At 39.7% G+C, this 26,399-nt stretch overlaps 4 long non-coding RNA genes across 7 annotated transcripts; 2 read left to right on the plus strand and 2 right to left on the minus strand.

Moving 5' to 3' along the window:
• Nucleotides 1–1,475: 1,475 nt before the first annotated feature.
• On the minus strand, nucleotides 1,476–23,856 carry LOC143419045 (uncharacterized). 2 transcript variants are annotated; one of them, XR_013099015.1, is made up of 11 exons: nucleotides 23,457–23,856; nucleotides 19,478–19,638; nucleotides 19,104–19,309; nucleotides 18,136–18,330; nucleotides 17,369–17,992; nucleotides 16,763–16,859; nucleotides 16,579–16,656; nucleotides 4,542–4,605; nucleotides 4,325–4,462; nucleotides 3,437–3,529; nucleotides 1,476–2,950 (listed from the first exon to the last, which is right to left on the minus strand). It is a non-coding gene; the product is annotated as an uncharacterized LOC143419045 (long non-coding RNA). The 2 variants fall into 2 exon arrangements; XR_013099014.1 differs by lacking the exons at nucleotides 18,136–18,330; nucleotides 19,104–19,309; nucleotides 19,478–19,638; nucleotides 23,457–23,856 and having other exon boundaries at nucleotides 17,369–17,508.
• Nucleotides 8,077–10,575, minus strand: LOC143419864 (uncharacterized). Its single transcript, XR_013099921.1, has 4 exons — nucleotides 9,777–10,575; nucleotides 9,356–9,442; nucleotides 8,771–8,965; nucleotides 8,077–8,682 (listed from the first exon to the last, which is right to left on the minus strand). It is a non-coding gene; the product is annotated as an uncharacterized LOC143419864 (long non-coding RNA).
• LOC112436500 (uncharacterized) lies at nucleotides 12,033–18,284 on the plus strand. 3 transcript variants are annotated; one of them, XR_013099016.1, is made up of 4 exons: nucleotides 12,033–12,250; nucleotides 15,371–15,518; nucleotides 15,668–15,791; nucleotides 17,449–17,578. It is a non-coding gene; the product is annotated as an uncharacterized LOC112436500 (long non-coding RNA). The 3 variants fall into 3 exon arrangements; XR_003025109.2 differs by lacking the exon at nucleotides 17,449–17,578 and adding an exon at nucleotides 15,910–16,999 and having other exon boundaries at nucleotides 12,037–12,250; XR_003025110.2 differs by lacking the exon at nucleotides 17,449–17,578 and adding an exon at nucleotides 18,145–18,284 and having other exon boundaries at nucleotides 12,038–12,250.
• A 94-nt stretch (nucleotides 23,857–23,950) lies between the features above and the next one.
• Nucleotides 23,951–25,435, plus strand: LOC143412327 (uncharacterized). The gene is made up of 3 exons (XR_013099018.1): nucleotides 23,951–24,151; nucleotides 25,179–25,287; nucleotides 25,406–25,435. It is a non-coding gene; the product is annotated as an uncharacterized LOC143412327 (long non-coding RNA).
• Nucleotides 25,436–26,399: the final 964 nt, after the last annotated feature.

Consider the following 26,399-nt stretch of genomic DNA (forward strand, 5'->3'; position numbering starts at 1 on the left):
GGTGAATTGAGAGAGCATGTAAGGTCGACACACACACACACACACACACACACACACACACACACACACACACACACACACACACACACACACACACACACACTAGTTAGACTCATTTATAGGTGAGAGGTTTGTCATATTTGTCTCTGCAAAAGGGGAACAGTTTCTTGCAAAAGAGGAACAGTGTCTTGCAGGATGTAGGGCTCGTGTTCCAGACGAGACAGAGATAATGTTCTTTTAAATTGTGTTAAAAGTCATTGTGGTTTTGATTTGACGTATGCATATATTCTGTCTGTGACGTATGAAGGGGCGTCATTAATTCAAACCCTGATGGTATAAAATATCTGTTTATGCTTGGATTAAGTCGAAGATCAATTTCTGTCTGCGGACAGGCACTGGTCTTCCCACGCGTGTATTCATTAAAATCAATTTGACCAAGCTCTTGTTGGACCATGGTTGTTTGTACTCTCCTTCCTCAATATTTGAACCTTAACAGGTTGGAGAGCCAAAAGAGGATATTCCCCTTCATGGTCCTCCCACCAGATCAAAGGATCCTCAGAAAGTGGAACAGGTTCAATTTCCCTGTGTTGATTCACTTCTTCCTTTGCCTTTTGAGTTGGTGTGTTTTCTGTGGCGAAATATTAATGCAGAGTCCCTTGACCTATTAAGTGGAGGGGCATAATCCACTTCAACATGACCAAGAGAGATGTCAGGGGCAGTTTCCTCATATCTGTCACCATCAGACTCTTGCTGTAGAAAAATGAAAACTTTATTGATAAAGAAATTCTATTTATATTCAAACTTGCGTAGTACACTGCATTACTGCGTTACTACTGCGTTAATTTTACAGCAAAAAAAACACTTAACAAGTACCGAGTACGCTATCAAGGAATGGGAAATTCACAGACAAACTGCGGATTCTTCCACTGACCGCTGCGGCACACCTGCACCATGGCAAACATCCGCCTGCTATACACACTCTAAGAAATAAAACGTTGGATTTAATTGACAAAGTTAAGGCAATCTTTTCCACAAAACCTGGTCAATTAAACAAATCAATATGGTTGTTATCTGCAATTTCAATGGTGATGTATATCAGAAGTGAAATTGTTCTATAAAAGCAACAGCTTTCCTTTCGTTGTTACTATTTAACACCATTAATTAGAATTTAAACACTTCGTTCATTTTATTAACTGTATTGCTTTAGGTTCAATTGACAATATTAATTTGAATTTAATGGCACCATTTAGATTGCGTTTTGGACCTAATTAATTTGATTAATTATGATTTAATTAATAGTTTCATCTATATGCTAAATGTTTAGGTATCAACAAAACAAGTCTAGAAAGGTTCCCGAGTTGTCATCTATACATTGTAATTAGGTGTTTGGACCTTTCAGAGGTCTTCAGCAAAGGTCTAACACTTAACTACAGAGTACAGGTGACAACTCAAAAACCTTTTTACACTTGCTCACACGTTACCATTTATAACATTCAAGATCCTTGCACTTCAATAGAAAACTCCTACACCAAAGCTTACATAAAGTGCAAATGCAAAAAAAGGGTGCTGCATCAACAACTTTATTTACGGTGAGCCTTGACAAGGCAAAGCTTCTACAGGGAACCACACTGCATAAGGCAATATTAAATGCTTAAAGTGCATGACCAAAATTTAAACATTGGAAACAACTTTCCGAGTTTCAACAAAGTGACATTGTAGTATGCCGTAAGATGTCAAATTCAATACAACTTGTGATTATAGTCAGATCTGCAGATTTACCACAGCTACTTAAAAATCACTGTATAATGCAATTACAGAAAATACTTAAGTGACAAAAAAAGGTAAAAACGATTTAGTCCCCAGTTACAAAAATCTGATTCAGAATTATAAGTTTTCTATTACATAATAAATTTTACAATAAAAAAAATTTATATAGCAAATCTCAAAATATTCTTAATTAAATGCTAAGACCAAAACTCCAGCACTTAACTTGAGTACAGGTGACAACCTTAGAACCTTTTCACATTTGTTTGCACATACACTTTAACGTTTATAACACTCAAGATCCTTGACCTACAATGGAAACCTGGTACACAAGAACTAATATGAAGTGTAAATACAAAAAAAAAAATTGTGTTGCTTTAACAACTTGAACAAAAGCCTTCAACGAGGCAAAGCTTAAACAGGGAAACAACACTGCATAATGCAACATTAAATGAAGTGTGTAAAATAAAATGTAAACATCTGAAACAACTTTCCAGTTTCAACTAAGTGACAGTGTAGTGAGGAGTAGGATGTCAAACCTGACAGAATGATTTCAGGATCTACAGTTGTAGGTCTGCAATGGCTACAGTCTGCAGAATTACCACAGCAACTCAAACTGAAGAAAATGTTGTGAAACAAGAAAATATATCCATCTGCGTAATTTTGTCCCCAGTTCCAAAAACTCAAGTTTCTGAATTATGTTTTCTTTTCCACAATCAATAGAAAAATGGCGTTCAGTAAATCTCTTAAATATTAAAAGCTATGACAAAATATTTACAAACAAGGATCAACATATATATATTTATAAACTTTTAAACAGTAAAACAGCGCACTTATTTTGGGAGACATTTCGATCTAGAAGAGTCATTGCGTCTCCTTTTGGCAGAGTTTGTTCTTCAGCACTTGTATTTTGTTAGACAGTTTTTGTCATTTGAGTTCTTCCAGAAGGAAGAACTCAAATGTGTAGCGACGTGGCTTTGGGTAACTCAGATTGAGGCAGTAAATTAGCCCAAACAAAAGTGCACACCCGCTCGCCACATCGTGAAGATCCTGCAAGACGGTGCATCTCTCGATAATGATGCCAACATCTTCAAGGGAGTCATCAGGCTGTGCTCCTTCATGGATTATTTTATAAACACGCCAAATCCATCCTCTTGAGCTCTTCAGCTTCCATCACGTTGAAATCCTGAAAAGGACAGAAATATTTTAAATCCGTTGTATTTTGGTCATCGCATCATCTATCTATTCACTCCATTTTAGTTAAAATGGTCCACACTATCCTAATTACACATATCCCTGAATGAGACTGAGGAGAACAGACCAAAGAAAAATGTGGATTTAGGACTATCACCAAATAAAGACCAAGAAGAAGATACATGAAACATGGACAGAGGGCAGAAGGAGTATACATTAATAATATTATCAATATTCTGCTGACCAGGGTCATTTTCTTTAGTTTCGCATAAAAAAATGTAAGTGAATGGAAACAAAATCCTAGTATTTCCCATGCACTTTATTGTTGTAAGCTAATTTAAAGAAAACTGATTGCTGCCTGAACAGGAGAATGCCTGGGCTTGTTTAGAAAATACATTTTTCAACTTACAAAACTCTGGGAATTATGACAGTCAAAATTTTACTGAGGGGTGGAATATCCCTTTAAAAATAAACTTACCATGTACTCTTTGATGAGATTTTCAGGGTTCTCATTCAGGTATATAATCACAGCTTTAAGGATGCATTCACGCTTCACTTCGATTCGGGAACTCTAAACAAAACAACACATGCAGCGCAATTACTTTTTTTTAAGTTTTTAGAGACTCCCACAGAACTTAAGTCAATTTTTATTGTTGATTAACCAATTCATAATTGTTTCTAAGTAATTTCAAACATGCTTTTTGCAAGCAAGTAGTATTTTGTGTTAGAGAATGAGAAGCTTACCAATTCATTCCCATAAAAATTATAAGTTATGAGTCCAATTACACTGATTGCGATACATTGGGTCGCGTAAAATGCAGCTTTAGCGTGGTGTACCACCCGAAAGAAGGAAGAAAAGTGTTGTTGCATAGGAGTGCTGTTCAAAGGAATCAAAAACATTTTGATAGATATTTCCAAAAATTAATGACAAAAACTACACACTGTCACGTTAATATGAGATATGCGGGCTACCACCACATTTGCAGTATTTAAACCAAGTTTGAGTGAAAAAAAAAATCTATTGTGTTACTGAGTTGTGGCGAAATGTGAAATGTTGTCTGCCTTTGTCTTTTCTCAGTGTAGCTAATTATTCCTTTGGACAATTAATGAGTAACAAAAAAAGAAAAGAAAAAAGCTACAATGCCAGCAGCGGCACTTATGGCCTCTAGGGGCATGAGTTACTTAGTTCTGCTTTGTGTCAGGACCAAGTCCAGAATATAAGCCAAAAGCGAGATGAGAAGTATAACGCAGGAGAGAACAAGCATAAAATGACCCAAGAAAGTTAAAAATACAGGTTAACAACCAGACCTGAGATCAACCTGCAACTAATCTATTAGTTACAGAACATTATAACAAGACAGAATACCTGTGAAATTGCAGACAACGCTGCTGTGATCTGCCGCGCTGTTTCCCCTCCTTTTTTTCGTAGAATCTTCATCAACTGGTCAGAGTACTGGTCAAGACTGCTCATGAATGTGGACAGCAGTGGAACTGTGGTGATAACCTAAAAGACCAAATAAGAGAATTCAAAATGTAAAATTGCGTATTAAGGAAAAAGTAAATAATATGCAAGCATTAGGGACCTTCAACATGCACTTTTGGAGCACAGCTCAAATCTCCGCAGCTCCAAATTCCACAACCAGCAACCTGAGAGAAAAAGAAAAACAGAAAAAATTAATCGTGTACAGTGAGACACATGCAAAGGGGTAGCACAGAGATGGTCTAAACTTAAGAACACTCCTGTTTATTTTAAAATGTATTAATAATACAAGTTAAATTTCAAATTCTCCAAAATTTCTATTACTCATTTCATAAATCTGTTCCTGTGAGCACGTTTACCATTATATACCGGAGCAGCCCAGTCTGTGAACGTGACCCCCACTTGCCCCCAAATATAAAATCAAGTATACTGGGTGGTTAGTGCTCCGTTTGTGTCGGTTTGTGCTGGTAAAATCATCGTTTGTATCGCTAGGTGTCAAAGACATTACACTTTTATTTAATAGGTCATTCAGAGTTCACCCCCCCCCCCCCCAGCAACACGAAAATGGCCCAAAATAGGTCACAACATGCCACAAAATGCTCGGGGAGCGTGCTTGATGCCCTTGACGTCACCGCGAAAAAGTAAAACATTAATAACTGGAAAGCCGTAGCAGCACAAATGTTAATTTTAACGGCACAAACAAGCACTAACCAAGCAGAGCATTTTGTGGCATGTTTTGGCCTATTTTTGGCCGTTGTCGTTTTGCTTGGGGGGAGGGGGGCCTCTTCAACTCTCAATGACCTATTAAATAAAAGTGCAATATTTTTGACACCGTAGCAAACAAACGGAGCACTAACCACCCAGTACACTTGATTTTATTTTTGGGGGCAAGTGGGAGTCACCTTCAGAGGTCTCTTTGAGACTCGATGCGTGAAGATATGCAAACTATGCAGCTAGCGATTCTCTTCAGTGAAACAGACGAGTCCTCAACAATCACTGCACATGTATCCCAATGGACAATTTGCACTAGGGCATGTGACGTATTTCCGTTTCCAAATACTACCGCTTGGGCGTTTCCGGTATGTTTGTTTATCTGTCGGTAGCTATGCTAATGTCGCTTCAGAATGAGTATAAAAAGGAAAGTATTTAAAACAGAACATTTTCAAAAGCAGGAGAAGAAATACTCCGAGCATTGCTGTGTCCCATTTTGTTCGGCTTCAGCCAAATTTAACAGCATACTAAGTTTTCATGGCTTTCCGACCCATTCCGATTTGAGAAGACAATGGCTGGTAAACATAAGCCGGGATCATGTCACGATTATCTCTCACATCAGAGTCTGCTGCAGACACTTTGCCAGTGATCAACTCATAGAGCCAACAACCCTCGATGGTCGAAGGCGGCTTATTAAAGGTTCTGTACCAACACTTTTTGAGTGGAATGGCTATAAAGTTGAACCACCGCGGCGTAGTGTTTGGGAGAGAACGGAGCGACGCCCTGAACTAGTTCCTCCTGACGATCAAGAAGAGCACCGTCTTACAAGAGATCGTGACTACTGCTCAGTCCCTGAGCCGTCTGCATTGGACATATCTGCATCAGCTGCAGAAGACCTGTCCAAAGACCTGGAGACTCTGAGGAAGGAAATACAGGAGTTACGTGTCCAGCGAGAATTTGGGTTACAGCGTTTTGCTGGCTCCGACAGTGACATCCGATTCTACACCAGGTACACCTAAGTTCTATTCAAGCTAACTGTTTAAAATATACCAAGGTCACCATCAGTTAAATTTCAAGTGTTTCCAGTCTTAATGAAAACAAAATAGATATTTACTTTTTCTCTGCTGATTGTATGTTTCATGTAGATGCTTTAGTATTTAAACAATATCCTAATGCTGCAGGTAAAATACAACACCAAATAGACTCTTCATCAGACTATTTTATACAGCATACCATTAGCATATTTGCCACAGTTTACATTATTTTTATGCCAATGTTGGATGTTAATTAATGATTGACACGATGTATGTCTCTCTTGTGAATAGATTTCCAAGCTATGATCATTTGATGGCATTTTGGTTTTTGATTGAGCCTTGCATCTATAAAATGATCCGGGTTTCAAGAGCCAAGTCAGCTGCCAATCAGAACAAAGAAGTGTTGACACCTGCACGCACATCAACGGTAGGTTATGGGTTTGTTGGTAGTTAGAACTAGAGGTGTAATGTTATTGTATTTATGTACAATAACATTACATAATGTACAATAGCATACATACACAGGTGTATGTATGCTAGACTCAGTATCCTTTACATACTGTGTACTACAGCACCTCATTGTTTACCCCATGGTACAGTATGGTATGCATAACCATTACAAAACATTTAGCCAAGAAAAGCATAATTTTACTAGTTCATAGCTTAAGGAGTAACATTTTCCCTTTTGTTTTCACCTTCCAGAGGCAGCTGCTACAGCCAATTGACGAGTTTTTTTCTTTTCCTGGTTTTCCTGTCAGTTGGTTTGAAGGTGAGGGACCTGGCACACCAATTTAACATACACCAGTCCACAGTGAGCCGCATTATTGCAACATGGACAAATTTTCTTGCCACTGCACTGGGGTCTCAATGCATTTGGCTTATACGTGAAGAAGTGCCAGCTTACCTCCCTGAGGAATTCAAAGATTTCTCAGACACCCAGATGATCCTTGACTGTAAAGAGCTGAGGTGTCAGACACCATCCTCACCACTTCTCCAAAGTGAAATGTACTCTTCGTACAAATCCCACTGTACGATGAAAGCCCTGGTTGGCATAGCTCCACATGGTCCAGTGACATTCATCTCTAATCTTTATGCTGATTCGGTTAGTGACAAGGAACTATTCAAACAATCAGGCTGACAAGTTGACTGAAGACATGGCAGTGATGGTAGATAAGGGCTTCCTAATCACCGATTGTTGTAAATGCAAAGTGTACTGCCCACCTTTTCTATCTAAGCAGAAGCAGATGCCAGCATACCAGGTTAAGGAGACGCAGGCCATAGCCAGACTCAGGGTACATGTGGAGCGAGTCATTAGGAGGATCAAACAGAACAAACTTTTTGATAGCATCATTACCATGTCACATGTTTACAATATCAACCAACTGTTTGCAGTAGCATGTATGCTGTCAAATTACCAGAACACAGCATTAGTTAAAAAATGGGTTAAGTGAGACAAGATGGATTTTTCCCAAGACACCAGTGCCAGTAACTGTAAATGACCTGCAGCTGAGGCCACTACAGTTGCATTTCTTCCTTCTCAGCTGACAATACTTGATTACAGAACTGGTACTTGAGTGCTGATAGTTGAGTTTCAGTTATTGATCATTCTAATTCATTGCAAATGTTGAATGTTAATAATACTGTTTAATTATACTACTATATTACTATTCAGATTCAACAAAATTGTTTATCAAAATTATAAAGTAAACCACTAAATCGTTTTAAAATCATAAGTGACATTGTGCTTTTGTAACATCAAAAATAGCATTTGTCATTTTCTTCATTCAGTTGTGTTATTGTCTAAATGCATATCAGTATGCTAGGCATGGAGTTTTAAATACCATGTAAATAAGTTCTACACAAATTCAATGTTTTGTGTGTTTTTAAAAAATGAAATTGATGCCATTGCTTAAATAACAGTTTATTGATTTCACATAAAAGTAACATGTAACAACAAAATAATTCATGAAATACATTGCAAATAAAACATCAGTTATTTTGTTCCAGCCAGCCTGAAGGATCTGTTTTTCTTTTTGCTATGTTTTCACTGTTCATTTTTTCAAACACAGGTATCTTGGTATGTAAAAAAAGAAATAGTCTGCCTTTCCTCTGATTGCATTGTGCACATCTGTATCCATGTATATTCTTTGCACTAGGTAGTCCTCTTGTGCCCACACAACAAAGTCACACCACTGCATCCCACTGATGAGCAGTTGAACAACAACTAAACTAAAAACTAAAAGGTGTAAAACAGTGGTGCATAAGTTAGAGACTGGGATATATATGTACATGACTGAGTTAGCCGTCTTCAGAAAGTGTAATGTTGTATGTAAATTAATACCTATTCTGACACGATGTATGTATGAACAAATAGCAACATACATTTGTAACACATGAAACCAAATTTTACAAATCGAATTACCGTACTCCAGTCTGGGCCATCCTATTTGGTACCGGCTTAGTGAAGATCATGGAGTTGATGGGTCATGGCTTCACACCCTAACAGAAGACACATTTACTATGGATGGTATTGCTGTTCATATGTAAGCATGGACTAATTCAAAAACTTTAACCTCATTTAAATTACCACTGTCCGTGGCTTGTGCCATTGCTGTTCAGATTCGGTGTAGCTATGCACAGGGGGGACAACCGGCACTCTGAGTTGTGAGTAGTGTGCTGTTTGGAAGAGCAGTGCCACTGTGTGATTGCACATAACAGCGCCTGCCACACAGGAGCACTGACTATGTGTCAGTATGATCAGCAATGAATCCAGAAGCTTAATCTAAGAAGAAAGAACAAAAATTTAAAAATGTAACATCTTCATGGAAGAGCCGAACAGGAACATAGTTCAGTGTTATGGTTACTGACCCCTACAGGCTTACCCTCCTGAATGCTTAGTGTTTCTTTCTCTCCCTATTAAAACAACTTAACCATCCTTGATAACTGTAATAACTTTGATTGTGTATATTTGCAGTATTAACTTGTTGTCAAATGTTTCTGATCACCCAAACACATGATTTAACTATCTGACTAGTCAAATTAGGAGTGATAAAGCAGGGAGACAAGGAAAACATTCAAGTTGATAGGCCTTTAGGAATGAACTTAACTAATGCTTAAATGAACTGAACCCCACTGAACGGGGATTAACAACTTTACACAGCTTCCTGCCTACACTTAGTCTGTGTGGTGCCTCACTCTTCCTCATTGACCTGTAGCACAGGGCTCTCACACTGACCTCCCCTGACAACCTGTTTGGACACTGAATAAAGATACAAGTACCATTAGCATTATTTCTGTATTACTCATGTCAGCACGTCTTAAACATATATACTTTACACTTAGCAAGAGTAGCATTAGGTAGTTAACTACCTCCTTAGTTAGCCAACTACCTATCGCTATTATAACAGTGTCTAACAACAAAAGTGACATTAGTTAAGAAAACCTCAACTATAGTTTCGGACGACATAAAATACCGTTTAAGAAAACATGTAATATCGAGAATTGACATCAAATGAAGGACATAGCGGAGTAACGTAGTGTTTGCATTTGACTTTAGCTAGCGTTTCTTTGTCGGTTAATTTACGTTTTCTTACCTTCGTAGTTGTGTATATGTGATGCAGCATATAACTTAAATCCTTTATCTAATTTGCTGGCGGGGGTAGTCGTCACTCTGCAAATCCGATGATCATCAGTGATGTTCAATTTTGGGAGCTCTTGTAGGCAGCGAGTGTAGAACGTCGCCATGGTTTAACCACACCGGAAGCACTGGGGCAGGACTACATAGAACGCGGAAGTGATTGTGCAAGTAGTCCATTCTTGTTCGGGCTAACGTTCTCCTAACTTGATAGTGCAATAAAACAAATAAAATAAGTGTGCTATTCGGAGTTCGAATGAAATTTTAAAAGCAGATGGGACAATATTCAGATGTGCAGTAACGTCGAATATGCAAATGAATGTTTCCAATGCTAGCAAAATGCTACAACCTACAGAACACATACTGCCCACATATTTACCGGAAAAATATACGCCATATATTATCACAAAGTACTAGTTAAATTATATTCTATTAAAAATAGGAAGAAATTACCTTAACTCCAACGGATGAATCATGATTAATCCCTCTTTCAAGACACGTAGCCAAAGCACACTGTAGCGTAGATGAAGAAGGTCAATGCGTATGCGCAAAGATTTCTTTTTCATTCTCTGCGCATGCTCAGAAAGGATGTGGAAAGGGCTTTTTGGATTTAGTTAAATGTGTTAAATAAATTGGAAATATCAATATTATTTAACATTAAAACAGTATAGGATTAATTAAATCAAATTTAAATATATTACACCCATAAGATTAACAATTTTAAGTATATTGAACATAAAACTAAGAATTAATTTTTAAAAAGCCCATGTTTCATTTCTTAGAGTGCAGGTGAAATTAGAGCAACAGGACTGCTGAGTCTTTGATTTTATTTATTTTCTGCTGTGTTTCACTTGCATTCATTTGAAAGACTAAGTGTGAACACAAAAAATATTTTTATTTTATGTGCTGGAATGTGCAGAAAATAGGTTTAAATGTTAAACAAATTTCTTCCAGTCAGGGAATGTTGCATATAATAAAATTTTTTCTTGATGCATAAAGTTAAAAGATTAAAACTAGTAAAACAAGTTTTAAAAAGAGACTTTTCCATTTGATTACTTTTTGTATGATGGATTATGCAGAAAAAGTAGAATTGGGCTGAAAGATCTATTGCTTTATTACCTATTCAGGTTGTAAATCATGTTTTTAAAAAAGTAACTAACTAAGTAATTAATTACTTTTGAAAATAAGTAATCAATGAAGTAACTGGATTACTTTTTGGCCTCCTAGGCCTTAAATACTGCCTGGGGTAATCAGCTGGGATAAGCAACAGGTGAGTAAGGCGTAGGGTTTGAATCCAGGATGACACAGATATCTGTGACTGGAGTCCCAAAGCCTTAGTTATGGCTTTGTAACCCTTTCCAGACTGATCGATGTCAGTGATTTTGGTTCTCAGCTGTTTTTTGAATCGTTGCATGCTGTGTTGCCATTTGAGATCTCTTAGCCTGCGTCCATTTGTTATACAGATCCTATTTATGTGATTTCTTGATTCAACAGTTCTGGCTGTAATCAGACTTTGGTGTGGCAATGAAACTGAACTCAGCTATGTAAAATTATTTCCTAGTATTTAAGATTCAAATGTTTGTTTCTTCACTGGTTGTCTTTTACCTGCTTCCACATGTTTTTAATTGATTTCTTAGATTTCTTAGATTTACATGAAAGATTTTGCATTTGCTCATTTACATTATCAGTATAAAATTTGCATTATGAGGCAAACAGCAGCTGGTGACGTGCAGTGTCATACACAGAAAGCAAAGCTATAAATAGTAGCTGCCCTCTGAGTATTCCTAACTTGCTCACCTGTTGCCATGTGCATCCAGGATTTCGGTCACCTGACTTCCCTAGCTGTTACAGATCGGACTTGCGTACATGTTGCTGATGCCTCAGCCTGAACTGGCTACACTTTTGTTGATTGGTCTTACTCATTTTTTTGTAGAGATCACCTCTGGATTATTTCCATGAAGCCTTCCATCAATTGCTGGTATGTTTTTATTTTGTGTTGTGTATTTATTATTTTACTTGGTAGTAAACAAGTGAGTTTATAGGTTATAGCTGCAGAAGCCTCCTATTGGCCTCTTTGTTAACAAATTGATGATGCTGTTTGAACTGTACATAACTTTGATTTGTTACAATCTTAGCCTTACTGCTGTTACGGCCCTATCTGGGCCTCCTGAAACTGCCCTTGTGTGGGTGTGGTGTCTTTTCTCTGCCTCCTCCTCTCTCTGCCCCTGCCTTCTCTTTTAGGACACACCTGCTGCTCATCTGGCCTTGTTTACCACCAATTACCCTCAGAGGTAATATAAGCTGGAGAAGAGCAGTGTGGATGTGGGAGAGGCTTCTGGTGGATTTCATCTGTGCTGGTCAGTGTGTGAGTCTGGTCTAGGTGGGGAAAAGGCCTGCTGTGTGTGTGACCAGCCTCACCATGCGTGGCTCTTTGTGAGTAGCTCTTAACTGAGCAGTGGTTTTGCTTAAGTGACGGCGGCCTCCATTATTTTGTTTGGCCTGCCTGGTTATTGCTAAGAGCAGTGTTGCTGTCTTTTTCTGTTGAAGCCTTATAGTTGTTTTCTTTGTTGAAGTGGTCACCATCTCTTTGGGTTGGCCTGTCTGATTTATCATTAAAGCAGCGTTGCTGTCTCTTTTTGTTGTTACTGTTTGTATGAATATTGAGTTAATTGATTATAATAAAGATATATTTTGTGTTAACTACTAGGGGTGCAACAATACACAAAATTCACGGTTCGGTTCGATACTTTGGTGTCACGGTTCGATATTTTTTCGATACAAAAACAAATGTTCATGCCTTTTTAATTTGTCATTTATTAAAATTATAAATATATATTTTAACTCAAAAGTACAGTTTTTAAATTTAATGTTGCTGAAACAACAAAGTAATAAAAAAAAATAAATCTATTTGATCGAGAAATCACTCATCTTTGGAAAAGAGTTTATTACAGAAAAATGGCTCTTTCCAAAATAAAATACTATATACTATACTATACGCTTCTTCTGGGCTATATTCTCAGCAGCATATTAAACATATCAGGTCCCCATAAGGAGAATCATGTGCTAACGGCTGTCTAAGGGTAAAGTTTGTAGCATGCGTGCTTGTTGTTTTTGTCTGCTTCCACTTGTCTGTGCACTAGGATGATGTCGGAGTAAATGTGCAGTCATATTCGTTGTGTTCCCACTAGTGCTGTCAGCGTTAATCTGAAATGACGTTAACGCCACAACACGGCAAATCTCCGTCAACGAGCTACGCTCCGTGTGTGGGGCTGGACGGCCAACACGTTAACGAGCTAACTGCGCTAACGCACTAGTTCCCACCCATGTAATTGAGCATTGCGTGGCACATCCGACATACTGTTTTACTTTTGTCCATGACGCGCTTACCTTCAGGGTCATATGTCACATGAAAACCAAAATAGTTCCTAACGCCACATCTGAATGAGGGTAGGGGAGGTTCAATTTGCCATGTTGCAAGGAGAGCTTAACTTCTGTCTGGCTAGCTTGCCCTGCGCTCAGTGAATCTGCGTTCGACTACTCCGCCTAGGCTGCACTGTCGAGCGCAGATCCACTGAGCGTTCAACACAGACAGCATCGTCAGAAGGAAAGTTGATAAAATAAATTAAAAATTTTGTATTGTTCGATACATATGCGTACCGAACCAAAAGCACTATATCGAACGGTTCAATATCAATACGAATATCGTTGCACCCCTATTAACTACCTCTGCCTGGCGTTCTTTTCCTTTCCAACCCGGATCCAACTGTTACTGTCCCCCACCCTCTTCGCTTAACTTTCATGTGGGGACGTAACACTGCTATTATTGTGTTTTGCTGTGAATGCTGATTGTATGATGCATTACAGGAATTGTGGGTCTGAGTGGGCGGCTGATACATTTATGTTGAGGCTGCTACTGCTTCTCTGGGCTATACTTTACTACTTTGGATTTATTATTTTTGCTTCTTGTCTTTTCTTTTTGCTCTTTTTTTTTTTGTAAGCAAGCATCTTGCAACCTTTAGATTACATACTTAGTCACGGGGGGCTACAGGTGAGCCCACCCTCGTGCTCACTACCATCAGCAAAACAAGTCATAAAAAGAGTATATGTTGTTTCCTTATCAAGCACACCCAAGGACAGCACCCCCTAACGTTCACATGGAAAGGTACACTCCACAACTGTCCCTCTGTAGTCTCCTGCTGTACTATTCTTCTTTACAACCTACTGCTTATCTTGGCACATCAGAGGGGAACTGAAACTGTTACTTTCTGCTCTAGCTGCCTTAAACTCACTTGGGCATCATGGAAAACACAAATTTTTATATTCTGCCTTACGGGGATTTGTTTCCCCTGCGTCGGGAGCACACGCTGGACTGTCCAAATCACGGACAAACAGTATCCCACATTGTTGATTTTTAGTTTACAAACACTTCTTATAATGACTGACTACTCCTGACATTTTTGAGATCTTAGCTCTTTATACAACGAAGTTATAGTGGGATACAAATAATATCAGGCTGGTCCTGCCACAGTTTGTTCCCCCTGTGTAAATCACGGACAAACAGTATCCCACATTGCTGATTTTTCGTTCACAAACACTTCTTATTATGACGCATTTCTCCTGAAACTTTGGAGGATTTAGCTCTTTATATAATAAAGTTACAGGAGAATAAAAATAGTTATTAGCCAAAATGTTTATGGTTTATTAAAATAATCCCATCTGATACCCCGTGAGCAATAAATATATAATTTTCTGTTGTAACCCTCAAACTGAATGGTAATGTAACGATACTAATTTTTCACAAAATGAAAACATCAGTACTTCCTGCATGCTCCCAGCACAGGGGAAACAAATTCTGTCGGGGATACCTACTTTGGCACGACACCGGTCCTACAACCGCATCCAAGAATAACATGCAGCTTATCTCAGAACTGTCGGTGAAAATTATCCTTGGAGCTAGGTTTAATTGAGCTGCATTTTAAAGAGGTGCAATTTCACAATTTGTGTATATTTTCTAAGTTCACTATTTTGTCATGTGTTGAGAAAAACACAGATTTAAAAATTACATGGTCTAATATTTACATTTAGCATAACTGCAACATTATTTTTTCGTTTTTTTCTTTTTAAAGACTCGAAAGGACTTGAAATTCAAAATTTCAGACTTGTGACTTTACTCTGACTTTTACACCAGTGACTTGAGACTCGACTCTGACTTGCCTGACATTACTTGAGACTTGACTTGAGACTTGAGGATAAAGACTTGAGACTTACTTGAGACTTGCAAAACAATGACTTGGTCCCACCTCTGTAAACAACTATTAATAACTATGGGCAGTTAGTTAATTATCACAGAATTCATTATCTATGGTCATCAGTACAACTCATGCTAACATAAGTTAAGTAATACTACGGTGTACTGTCCTTCTTTCTTCATTCTTAAACAGGCAGTTTGTCTTTTTGACATCAATAAATGTAATCTGACTGAATGTGTGTTTGCAAAGCCTGTTATCAACCTGACTGCTTTCTCATACGCTGGTTTTGCTGCCCGTCCCGTAGGAGTTTGTGGAAGCACTTCCGTGCAGTTTCTCTCTGTCCCTTCCTGCTGATCTTTCCAGCGTACATGGCTTTTATGATCTGCCAGTTCTTCCACACGGACTTCTGGCTTCTCATCATCATCTCCTCCTCAATCCTCACCTCTCTCCAGGTAACACACAACCGCATCGCAGTGTGCAAAAACATTAAATTAAATAGTTTAAACTTGCTCTACCCAAACAGTTCAGGCCAATAATAATTAAACATTTATATTTGCTTGTTTTTTAATTCCATAATAACTCTGAAACACTCTACCGCCAGGTGCTTGGCACTCTGTTGACCTGTTGTTCTCTTCATGGTGGAGGAGTTTCGTAAAGCTCCAGTGGAGAACATGGATGAAGTCATATATTGTGTAAATGGGACCTACAGATTGCTGGAGGTTCTGGTATGTGTCACACACACGTACAGCAACTCTTTGCTAAGTTCTGACTGTAAACCAACACTGTCATGTAATGCATCAGCACTGTCTCTGCCTCACTGTCAGTGATTTGTTACCTCACCAGGTTGCGGTGTGCTGTGGTGTATCAGAGACTGTATTTGGCGAGTGGAGTATGATGGGAAGCACCATCATCTTGGTCCACTCATACTATAACGTCTGGCTCAGAGCCCAGCTGGGCTGGCAGAGCTTCCTGCTCAGGAGAGATGCTGTAAACAAGATAAAAAGCCTCCCCACAGCTAGCAATACACAGCTGGAGCAGTATAACGACATCTGTGCTATACCTTGTGTGTCACCTCTGACACCAAGAACTGCAGCAAGCGTTTGGTGCTAGAGGTCACATTTTGAGTTTGTGAAGCTATTTAAGGTAGACACACGTAATTAGCGGCAGCTGTGTTGTTGATCGGGAGGAAGCAAACAGTTTGTGACCGCTGCGCTGCTGTTAAATCCTAGAAATAAAGAATCTGAAGGACAAGATGAGTAAGGCTGGAGTTATTGGACTGTATCAAGTTTAATAACTTCATGCATACCAGTGACATCGCGTCACCCCCGCCAACGAACACCCCAGTGGCTTCAAGCCTGGGCTTAGCCTCTACAGGAGAGGTTTCAGCCATGTGTGTCCATCACAAGCCCACCACCATGATCTCAGGCCTTGAGGCAACAATCACGAAAACTAATCTTAACTGAGAGTGTTGGATGTCCTCATTGTTGCAGAGCACATGGACAGCTTACTCACCTGGTTCTGTGGGCCAGCAGCACATGTCACACCATCCATCACCCTTGTCATCACATTCAATCTTGGTCTGAGAGAAACCTGAAGACAGAAACGTTCAATGATAAAAACACACAGTGGAATAAAATTGTGAGAAAGTCATCAGTTGATGCAGTTTAAGGACACTTGTTCTTCTGTGCAGTCTCACCTGGAGCTCGCGTTTCTAGTTCATGCCATCATCACCAAAGATTCTTCAATTAATAGTTTAAAGATGTCCATGAATGCACTGCTAACTGCTCTTCACCCTGATAAAAATCAACATGCATTTAGAATAAGAAACACTTTTACAAAACCAAAAGCTTCACTGTACTTAGTGATTTATATGTCTAAAAAAACAGGTTCAGTTTGTAACTGAGAGAGCGGCTCAGTGGCGCTGAATTATATTTCCAATAGAAACACAATTTCATATGTTGTAGTAACAACACACTGCCACAAGATGGCAGCCTAGGCCTACTTTACCATGCTGTTCCAGTCAAAAAGAAAAAGTGACAGAGCCTTGAAAGAGTGACAGAGACACTTTTTATGAACTCATCTGTAATGTGTCACCTTTTCTGTAGGATGAAGAAGTGCTTCCCTTCTTTTAAAGTAAATACAGGCTTACAAAGATCCTCTAAACATGTTTCTGAAATAATCCTAAACACAATCATTAAATCAAAAATGCAAGAAACTATTTATTTAATCACTCTTCTTAACTTAATTCCTTAACTTAGTAAAAAATAAAATAAAATAGAGAAGAACTTTTCTGCTGTCTCACCTCTGTCAGTTTTCATGCTGTTGCAAGAACAGGTGGAGGTGCAGGTGGAACTCTGACTTCAGTGTGGTTTGTATGTGCAGGCAGGAGTGTGACATCTCAGGACAGCAGAGGATTGTTGAGCACGGTGACTCCTGCTGCGACGCCCCCGTCTGACTGTCCTGAGCTCTTGGTCCTCAGCAGACGGCCCACACACTCATTCGTCAAGTTAGTCAGCCATAACCTGCTGACAACTTGTATCTGGTAGCTTTTTCACATCCTGATCAATGTTGTTGTCAAGTGTGTCTCATATACACTATTATCTCAGTCACAGTACAGAATGCATGAATCACAGTAGATACACAGTAACGCAAAACAGCAGGCAGTCATGTATGTGTCGTCACTGTTTTGACTGAGGCTAGCTCATACATGGAATGCAAGCAAATGCTGCATGTGTGCAGATCCACACATGCACTGCTTAAACTTCCCTAGTTTAACAAATGGTGAGCAACAAACAGAAGTTTTCAACATTTTTAAAGACGCTTCTATCCCCCCGCCCGCTGTACCTCCTCCTTCTCGCTGAGACTTCAAGACAAACCGTTCTGCTGCTGACAAGGCCACTGATACTGTTTTGTCCCTCTCTGGACCCTGTAGACGAGCGCAACCACAGAGAAATAAATCAGAGGAATAAAATGCAAATGATATTGCTTACACTGAACAGCAACACCCAGGTGAGGATTATCTAATGCCAAATTTTCCAAACAATGAACAAACCGTGCCCTTTGTCTCACCATGTCTAGAGTGTAGAGGTCAGCCAATGTCGCTCGGATCTGCTGCACAGCTTGAGGCTGGTCTGGGAAGAATCTGTCCAGGACTCCAGGTCTGGGGAGCACTTGCTGAACCTTCTTGGTACCAGCCAGGTGAGCGCTGATATCTGGACACTTCACAGCTCGAGAGCGCTCCATGAGGAGACGAGCATCCCAGCTCTGCAATGGAAAACAGACAATGAATTCTCTGCTTTTTATCATTAGATGTATTTCTGTATTAAAAAATTCCGTTTATTGGGCCACTTTGTGCTGGAAGAATTTTTCCAGCATAAAATAGCCTCTATCATTTCACTAACTAACTTATTTCACTGCTGCTAATGACGTTTCACAAACTGTCACAGGTTTTTTAGCTTCATTCGTATAAACTTTCTTGTGGTTGAGATTCTCGAGGAAACAGCCAGCACACTGAGCAGCAGAGGGTGACAACAGTTGGTTTATAATACGCTGAGATTTGACAGACAGAGACAGAAGAATGAAGGAGAACAACACAGAGTCACGCTATCAAGGAGAACCTGGACGGTAGATTCAGCAGTTTGGCTTGAAACTTGCAAACTGTTTTAACTTGTTATGTCCGATTAAGTTTTCCTTCCAGGATGCTCGCCAGTTTTCTTTCACTTGTTTCCTGCCAGCAGAATGCACACACAGCTGCAGTAACTACACACAATGTTGCAGAAAACATGGAGCAGCAACAAACATGTGTTGGTCTCTAATCACCCATTCAAACTCACACAGCGACAGGTCTGTGGTCACTTATATCAGCCAATCAGGGCTAGACTTGGTGTTGCTTAGCAGGGAAAGAAATAAACTCAATGATAATGACGCTCCAGTTTCTCATGAATACGAATCACTTTAAGCAAGTCTGCAGGTTTCATTTAGTGTTTTTAACTAAACTTTTTGATGTAATCATTCTGAGTGCAAATCAAAAGTTGGACCTGTTCAGAAGTGTAGTTGTCGGGCATGTAACCGTTCCTGAAACACGCCACAGTTTGCCGTCCCTGAAGTGAAAGTGACACAAAAGACACAATCCATGTCGACACACAGCGACCTCCATCTCCTCTTCATCCAGTTTGGAGGCCTTCCTTGAAGTCTCTCGTGCTGCTGTCCACTGGGAATCCCCACATGTGCCTCTTCCCCGTGTCTACGACATGTAACAAATATAATAAAATAGCAAGAAATTATAAAGTAAATGACAAGATTTTCCATTTACTCTAATTTAACAGTAGTCATCTTGCAGAAGACAGTCGTTTGGTTACTATAGTAAAAACTATTATGTCACACAAACACAAAGAACATCAACAATGAGCACCTTTCTTTTTGCTGAAAGTGATATAGCTTTCTGTTACCATCAACTGAAACCGCCAACATTTCAGGTGTGCATGCTGGGCAGCTGAAGCTGACATCACAGCACAGCTGCTCTTCCTCATCCAGAAAGCTGTGCTGCAGTGCATCGCTTTTGGCACGCCCAGTCTGTATGTACAGAAACATAACAGAGGAGTAAATATTTGCATCTGCTTATTGAAAAACAATATCAAAGAAATACTTCACTCAGCCTTCCCCCACACTTGCAGTTGCTTGCAAAAGTATTCGCCCCCCTCAGATCTGTGGCAAGATCTGAAACTGCTGTTCACAAACGCTGTCCATCTAATCTGACTGAGCTGGAGCTGTTTTGCAAAGAAGAATGGGCAAAGATTTCAGTCTCTAGATGTGCAAAGCTGGTAGAGACAGACCCTAAAAGACTGGCAGCTGTAACTGCAGCAAAAGGTGGTTCTACAAAGTATTGAGTCAGGGGGCTGAATAATTACGCACACCCCACTTTGCAGTTATTTATTTGTAAAAAATGTTTGGAATCATGTATGATTTTCCTTCCACTTCTCACGTGTGCACCACTTTGTGTTGGTCTTTCACGTGGAAGTCCAATAAAATTGATTCATGTTTGTGGCTGTAATGTGACAAAATGTGGAAAAGTTCAAGGGGGCCGAATACTTTTGCAAGCCACTGTAGTACCACGCTCCAACAGTTTTGCAAAAGCTTCCCTGGAGAATCATGGAGAAAATACTTTTAGTTCCAGGAAGGAGCTCAAGAGGTCTAAAGTGTAAAGAGTAGACATGTTGACAGATGCTGGCCAATATCCACTCCTAACCAGGTCCTTTAAATCAGGGCTGCACTGCTGCTGCCATGTTTGACATCTGTGTATCGCCTGGTGCACATCATAACGTCCTTGGACCAAAAAGAAGAAGAAACAACATGAATAATACACCACTGCCTTCACAGATGACTTCTGTTAAAGCAATACCATGTTCTGATTGTACAGCAAGGGCAGAAAACATGCTCCATCACACTATGTTCAAATCCATCACAGAAACCTAAATAGCAGGTTGCTGTTTACTATTAATGTCGATTAAAATCACGATTTTTCCTGCTGATACTGTGAAGTTTACGCAACCCACAGGAGCAGTTTCAAAGCTTTACTGTTGGCAGAATGCGAGCTACCAAGAAAGAGAAAACCACTTAAATAGATTCTTTCTAACTGGCTGTAGACACATATGAAAACCAAAATTGAGTGAATCTCATGAGGAAATATCTTGTGCAATTTTGACCGTCCACTCTAATAATACATGTGGTTGGAGGAATGGCTTTAAAAACATCAATAACACTTTCTCTGCTGTGGAGTGGCTGATGTTCGTGATGTAGAACATCACAATCCCCACAGAACCATTCCTCTGGAAGACACTCTCTGCACATAGACAGGACTTTGAACAAATTCAGCAAAATTTGAATAACTGAAAGTAGTATGCACTCAGATCCAGCCACTCTTGACAAAGGTAGCAGCTTCTATTTTGATATTATAGCTCCGGGTGGCTCAGTGTGCTTCACTATGAGCTGACGGTTAAAAGGACATTTGTCAAACTCATGTGGTTTTATAATTATTAAACTTCTCACACGCTCAAAGACATAAATGTCAGCCAACAAGGCATCGCTCATCAAGCTTAGCTCCATAGAAATGTATGTTATTGACACTTAATAACAGCAGGGTGAAGACAGTGGCAACACAGAGGATGGCCAACAGCTTCTGTGTCAGTGAGACATTTCAGCTGGTGTGGCCGTGCTTCTTTCCAGCACTCAGCAGCTTTCTGCTGCCAAAAGGACCGTGACACTGCCCTACTTCTTTGAGCCTCCGGAGAACGACATCAATCCAAAACAGCAGACAGCCTTTTCAAATACTTTTCTCTAAAGAATGCAAATATCAAGTATTCTTGCTCCCCTTTCTTTCTGATAATGTCACTTTTACAAATCCTGTCCCATCAGCTCTCATGGCTGGTTTGGCTTTGAGGGTCGGGGAGGACAAAAAGCTATTAAGGACCTTTTGATCTGCAGTCCAGTTCTCCTCTAAAGTATTAAGGATGAAGCAACAGTGCTCCTCTTTGCTATTCTGAAATGTGTGTTAAACACAGTGTAGAAGGTAAGTAGAAGCTTACACAGCACCATCAGCCATCATGCTAAATTTGCATCTTCAAAAGTCAATGCAGCCAGACTCACACCTGATTATAAATGTTCAGGAGACACTGTTGAATGTTTAGTGTTAACTTAAATCACTCATCATTTACAGTATTACAGAGTTCGGGGTTATGGGTTAGCACTATCATGTTACCCGTAACTGTATTAACTATGGTAGTAACTTAACTAGCAGTGTTGGTCAAGTTACTTGAATAAAAGTAATCAGTAACTAATTATTGATTACTTCCCCTAAAAAGTAATCCCCTTACTTTACTGATTACTTATTTTCAAAAGTAATTAATTACTTAGTTACTTTTTAAAAACATGATTTATGACCTGAATAGGTAATAAAGCAATAGATCTTTCAGCCCAATTCTACTTTTTCTGCATCATCCATCATACAAAATGTAATCAAATGGAAAAGTCTGTTTTTAAAACTTGTTTTATTAGTTTGAATCTTTTTACTTTATGCATCAAGCAAAAATTAAATTATATGCAACATCCTGACTAGAAGAAATTTGTGGAAGAATCCGCGAGTCTCTCTGTGAATTTCCAATCCCGTAGTAGCGTACTCGGTGCTTGCTCTGAAGTTAAGGGTTTTTTGCTGTAAAAAGAAGTTTCTAAAAGTTTTTGTCACTTTTTACGGAATCAAACTCAAAGTAAGCTCAGTACTTCCACGCTTTAAACGCTGCACGGTCATACTCTCTCTGCACTCCTCCATAGATTATCCATTCTTGATCTGCACACAGCTGTTATTGTCATGAGGCACTCTGGCCAAAAATTTTTTAGTAACGCAGTAACGCAGCGTGCTTACGGGAAAGTAACAGTAATCTAATTACCTTTTTTGCAATAGTAATCCCCTTACATTACTCGTTAATTGAAAAAAGTAATTGGATTACAGTAACGCTTTACCCCGTGTTACTGCCCATCTCTGGCTGTGAAACACTAATGAAAAATGATTAACTCAAGTTTTTGCTGCTAAAGTTGGTTCCATCAGCTGCTGAATCACAGGATGTACTTGGTTATAGTCATTTGTGCATTTTGGGTTGCTTTAAATAAATAATGATGTGTTGTAATCATCCAGATCTAGAAGCTTAAACTGCTTTTTCACGTGTCTGTAAATGAATTTCTTTCTTATCATTGGTGTCGGCTTCTGATTTGTCTGTTGTCAAGGTCTCACCTCAGTGTGATTCCTCACGTTTTGTCATGATTAAAGGATGAATGTGAACACAGCTTCAGTGTAAATGTGAATGAAAAAAAAAAAAGCTGGAAAAAGGAGGAGCCCGGAGCTTCGTCTTTCGCTCGGCCTACCCCGCTATAGCAGACGGACCGTCAGAGACTCGAACTTGGCCGTTAAACTCTGGGGTCTGAATGCTGGCCTCTTAACGCTGCGCACCACACAGCCGGCCAGAAGAAAATAGAAAAAAAGGACATTTATCTTCTGTTGTTCAACAATTTTTTTCGTTTTTTTAAATCTATTTAGCTTGTTGTGCAGTATTGTTGCTGTAAACAGTGTGTCACGTTACTTGAAAAAAGTAATCGGATTACAGTAAGGCGTGGGCAGTTAACATCTCTGTTAACTAGTCATGATAGAAGCCAATATTTCTGTCCTAACATGGTCGGAATATGTTTGACTACAAGCTAACATTTACAGCATGACTTTAAGCTAGCACCATAAAGACGGTAAAAGACACTGTAATATGTAGAAATGCATGTGAAAAGTGTTATATTAGCAGTGGTTGTGCTACTCCACACAGCCACTTTAACATTACTGACACTGTGTTTCTTACCTGTAAACAGCGGGTCTTGTGTGATAAAAGCTTGTGCAGAAAGTAGCAGGTGTAGACTGGTCCATAGCACTGTATGAAGTGATAAGATGTGAAAGGACATATATAGGGTACCTTAAAGGGCGCCTTAAAAGTGTTTCCCTGAGCTTTTACTTGCAGCTTGATATCTAAATAAATGTAAATAAATGTAAATAAATGTGAATGAAAAAAAGAGAAACGAGAAAAAGGGGGAGCCCGGAGCTTTCGCTCGGCCTACCCCGCTATAGCAGACCGACCATCAGAGACTCGAACTTGGCCGTTAAACTCTGGGGTCTGAATGCTGGCCTCTTAAGGCTGCGCACCACACAGCCGGCCAGTTGGAAATAGAAAAAAAGGACATTTATCTTCTGTTGTTCAACAATTTTTTTTTCCGTTTTTTTAAATCTATTTAGCTTGTTGTGCAGCATTGTTCCACACAAATGACACATGGAAACCTAGCTATTTTTTTATTGGCTTTCACAAAATGGGACTGCCAATGTTGGAGGTGTTACTGCAAAGTCTTCCTGCTAGCCGGAAACCTGCTGGCGGCGCCACTATGTTCTCAGCACACTCTTCAGCGTCAGCTTTGTTGCCTGTTTTCGGCACACCTACCTAGTCCCACTCATCCACTTTATCTGCTCATGGCAGATTTACCCACACTGAGCACTCCTTGGATTAAGGTAAATTGAAGCAGGTCATTATAAAAAAGACACACAGTTTATCATCTTATCCTTGTGCAACAGCTAAAAGCACTCTGTTCATTTGTTTGCTAGATTAGCCGCTAGCATACACACTGTGTTAGAGGCTTGTTGCTACCTAGTTAGCGATGCTACACACCTGTTACTGTGTATTTTTCAATGATTCAGCACTCCTTGGATTTTTAGACAGTAATGAGATCATGTGCACACTCCACAGAGGTCCAGAGTCCAAATGTGACCTCTAGCACCAAACGCTTGCTGCAGTTGTTGGTGTCAGAGGTGACACACAAGGTATCAGGTTTTCTGTGTGATTACTTTTTCATATAGGACCAAGTATGTTTGGATAGCGTTTTGCCCTTGAAAACTGCCGTTGAATATTAGACATTGTTGTCTAATGTTATAAATGTATTGATGTGAAAGGTGTAAGTGTGACAAATATGGAATAAGATAGGAAATGAGAAAGGAGGCAAATACTTGTTGACAGGGCTATAGTCTGTAAATGGTCTTCTTTTGGCTATAGTAGATCTTTTACTTGTTCATTTTTTAATTGTTTGTTAAAATAGTTTTTTCGATCATATTGAGTATAGAGGAATGCAACTGTGAGCTTTAGCAATTATCCCGCTTCAACAGGACCGTGATCCCGATGTGTGAGACAGCAGGGTGCTGCCACTGGTGTTGTAATGTGTGATTTAGTTCCTCCTAACATTTCAGTTTTCTTCCAGTATCTATCCTCTGTGATTACTGGCTCTTTAGACAGATTTAATAGAAGTGTGTGAGCTATTGGCTCAGTATAAAGGGTCAGTAGTGTTTTCATGTCACCTATCCATCCTCCATTTAGTCACCCAAAGCATGTAGTAAATACTGCTCACTTTTATTCACCTTCTCTTAAATCCAGAAAAATTCCCACTTGTTAACGTTGAGTGTGCGTGTGTGTGTGTGTGTGTGTGTGCGTGTGTGTGTGTGTGTGTGTGTGTGCGTGTGTGTGTGTGTGTGTGTGTGTGTGTGCCAGTTGCAGCCTCCAAGTTGAACACCATCACCAAATCCAACCTGGGTCAGTGTGTCAGCAAGTACGACCTGCTGGTCTGGTTTGAGATCAGCGAGCTGGAGCCCACTGGAGAGTGAGTATCCATCTGGAGTGTTATATTCACGCACAAGCTTTAAAGGAACCATAAAAATGATCTCCAGGAAGAATATTATAAGTTGGGATGTTGTGTCACCTCCTCCCTCCATGCACAGGTACATCCCAGCCATCGTGGATCACAGTGGAGGCCTGCCCTGTCATGGTACCTACCTGCTGCACCAGGTACAGGATTGGTGCACATGTTGTTTCCTTATTACTCACACAGTGGTAACTGCTTCCTTTGTACACAGTTGAATATCTTCTTTTAAAGCGTAATGTTGCTCTAGCTGTGCTCACTGTGATCCTGAGCTCCTGTTATGTTTGCTGCAGGGGATCCAGCGGAGGATCACAGTGACCCTCATCCACGAGAAAGGCAGCGAGCTCCATTGGAAAGATGTTCGTGAGCTGGTTGTAGGTGAGCAGCCTGCCTTTAGGGTCTAGTCGTGCTATACCTCTGTGTAGAAAACAAAACCCTAAAGCACCGAAACAATGTTTTATAGTGTTTGTGTGCTTTTGATAGAGGAAGACAGGACAGAACATCATTAAAGGGATTTGACTTTGTGAGATCACCCTGAAAACGCACCACTTGGTTCACTCTGAGATATTTTCAGTCTGGAAAGATGAATCTGTCGGGCTTCAGGCTGCTTCTTACTTTAAGCAGTTCATGCTGTAGCTGATGGACCAAAAATGACATTTGATATTTTAGACATTCAGCTGCTGACTCTGAAGCCAACAGGCTCTTGAGTGTGGATGATTGTGTTGGTACTGGATGCTGTGATCAAACAGCTGTTCTGATCTGTCTTCATTCATGCCTGTTGTTATTAAGCCTCCTAAGCTCCAAACCAGTAAAAGCAATCTTTGGAGGCAACACCCTTTTTAGTACTTTGCTGTATTTGTTTGTGATTGTGTGACACTGAACCACAGTGCTATGTATATCCTCTGTAACACTCAGACGTTTCCAGATCAGTGTTTCCCCCTCAGCTGTTTCTCACTATAGAGTCTTTCCTCTGTAACAATGAGGCACCAGCAGAGCATATCTGGCTCCCAGTCTGTGGCTGATAGTGCCCCCTGCTGTTAATAACAGGAACAGTGTAACCTTGTATGGAGCTC

The sequence above is a fragment of the Maylandia zebra genome, linkage group LG1, assembly GCF_041146795.1.
Source record: "Maylandia zebra isolate NMK-2024a linkage group LG1, Mzebra_GT3a, whole genome shotgun sequence".
NCBI lineage: Eukaryota > Metazoa > Chordata > Actinopteri > Cichliformes > Cichlidae > Maylandia > Maylandia zebra.